The sequence below is a fragment of the Orycteropus afer genome, unplaced genomic scaffold, assembly GCF_000298275.1.
Source record: "Orycteropus afer afer isolate SDZICR_OR568_19922 unplaced genomic scaffold, OryAfe1.0 scaffold00013, whole genome shotgun sequence".
Classification (NCBI taxonomy): Eukaryota; Metazoa; Chordata; class Mammalia; order Tubulidentata; family Orycteropodidae; genus Orycteropus; species Orycteropus afer.
In genome coordinates, this window is record NW_006921600.1 from 11,960,351 (window position 1) to 11,963,189 (window position 2,839).

The window sequence follows — 2,839 nt, forward strand, 5'->3', positions numbered from 1 at the left end:
TCACCTTAGACACAAAGACAAAAATAGACTAAAAATCAAAGGATGGAAAAATATATACCAAGCAAATTCTAATCAAAAGAGGACAGGAGTGGCAATATTAATTTCTGAAAAAATAGACTTCAAGACAAAAATTACCATAAGAGACAAGGAAGGACATTATATAATAATTAAGCATCAATTGAACAAGGGGACATAACCATAATAAATATCTATGCACCCAGTGAAAGTGCCCAAAAATACATGAAGCAGACTTTAACAGAATTGGAAAAAACTCTACAGTAATCAGAAGGAAGATTGGGCAATCTACTTCTGTAGTGATACTGTCTTGGAAACCCAAGGAGGGGTTGCTATGAGTTGGATCTGACTTGATGTGAGGTTTTTTTTTTTTTGTTTTTGTTTTTGTTTTTTTTTTTACAGTAATAGGAGAGTTTTATATACCATTTTCAATAAGAAGTAGAACAACAGGAAAGAAAGTCAACAAAGATGTGGAAGAAGTAAACAAGAAAATCAATCAACTTGACCTTATAGACATCTGCAGAGCACTTCACTCAACAAGAGCAAAATATACATTCTTTGCAAACAGGAACCAGATAAGGATGCTCACTATCTCCACTTCTAGTCAACATTGTATTGGAAGTCCTAGCCAGGACAATAAAGCAAGAAAGGGAAATCAAAGGCATCCAAATTGGTAAGGAAGAAGTAAAACTACCCCTATTTGCAGATGATATGATCCTATACATAGAAAAGCCAAGAGACTCAGCAAAAAACTACTGGAACTTATTGAAACATATAGCATAGTGGTAGGATGTAAGATCAACATACAAAAATCAGTTGGATTCTGTTACACCAGCAAAGAGGTCTTTGTAAAGGAAATCAATACCATTTACAATAGCTATCAAAAAGATAAAATACTTGGGAATAAATCTTACCAGGAACACAAAAACCTCTACAAAGAAACTACAAAACAATACTTCAATAATCTATAAGAGATCTACATAAATGGAAGAAAATACCATGCTCTTGGATAGGAAGATTGACCATTGTGAAAATGTTAATACTACCTGGTTATCTATACATTCAAAGCACTCCCAATCCAGATTCCATCTACATTATTTAAAGACATGGAAAATAAATCACTAATATTATATGGATAGGAAAGAGACTTTGGATACTCAAAACACTCTTGAAGAGGAACAAAGTAGGAGGTCTCACACTTCCAGATCTCAAAACCTACTATACAACCACAGTAGTCAAAGCAGCCTGGTATTGGTACAATGACAGACACATAGACCAGTGGAACAGAATTGAGAACCTAGAAATAGATCCATCCACCTATGGTCAGCTGATCTTTGACAAATGGCTGAAATCCATGAAATGGGGAAGACATGCTCTCTTTCACAAATGGTGCTGGCAAAACTGGATATCCACTTTCAGACAAATGAAATAAGATCCATACCTCTCACCATACACAAAAAGTAACTCCAGATGGATCAAAGACTTAAATGTGAAACCTAAAACTATAAAGTTCATCAAAGAAAAAATAGGGGTAAACAGGTTGGGTTGGTTGTTCGTATGTGCCATCAAGTCAGACCTGACTCATAGCAGCCCCTCTTTGGGTTACTGAGGCGGTATCACTACGGAAGTAGATTGCCCAACCTTCCTTCTGAGGAGTGGTTGGTGGGTTTGAACCGCCAGCCTTCTGGTTAGCAGTCAAGTGCCTTAGGCACTATGCTACCAGAGCTCTTAGGGATAAAGAGAGGGGCCCTAATTTATGGCATAAATAGAATATCAAGCATAACCCAAAACATACAAACAGTAGAAGATAAAATAGATTTGTGGAACCTTCTAAAAATTAAATTTTTACATGCATCAAAAGACTTCTCCAAAAGAGTAAAAAGAGAACTTTCAGATTGGGAAAAAAATATTTGGCAATGACCTATCTGACAAAGAACTTATGTCTAAAATGTATAGAAAACTTCAACATCTCAACATCAAAAAGACAAAGAATCCAATTGAAAATTGGGCAGAGGATATGAACAGACACTGCACCAAAACAGATATTCAGGCAGCCAACAAACACATGAAGAAATGTTCATAATCCTTAGCCATTAGAGAGATGCAAATCAAAACAACGAGATACCATCTTACCCCAGCATTAATAAAAAAAGTTTAACAAGACAGAAAATAACAAATGCTAGTGAGGGTGAAGAGAGATTGGGACTCTCATACACTGCTGGTGGGACTGTCAAATGATACAACCACTGTGGAAATCAGGATGATGATACTTTAAAAAGTTGGAAATAGAAATACCATTGACCCAGCAATCCCATTACCAGGTATATATCCCAAAGAAATGAGAGGCAGGATATGAACAGATATATGCACACCCATGTTCATCACAGCATTATTCACAATAAGAAAGATGTGGAAACAACTTCAGTGCCCATCAACTGAGGAATGGATAAACAAACTGGGGTCCATACACACGACAGAATACTATGCAACCCTAAAGAATAAAGTAGAACCTGCAAAACACCACATAATGTGGATGAACTTGGAGGATATTATACTGAGTGAAATTAGTCAATCACAGAAAAAGTCAAGGAAAGGTTTGTACATTGAAGGAAAATTTCTTTGTTGGTTACCAGGGATGGGAGGGGAAGAGAGTGAAAATTCTTAGATAGGTTGGGGAAAAATAAATAAATACAATTATTTATATACACCAAAGATTACACACACACACATATACACACACACACACCATATCTATATAATATATATATATTAATATCTATATTGTGTATATATATATTGTTGTTGTTATTTGCCGTCGAGTCGG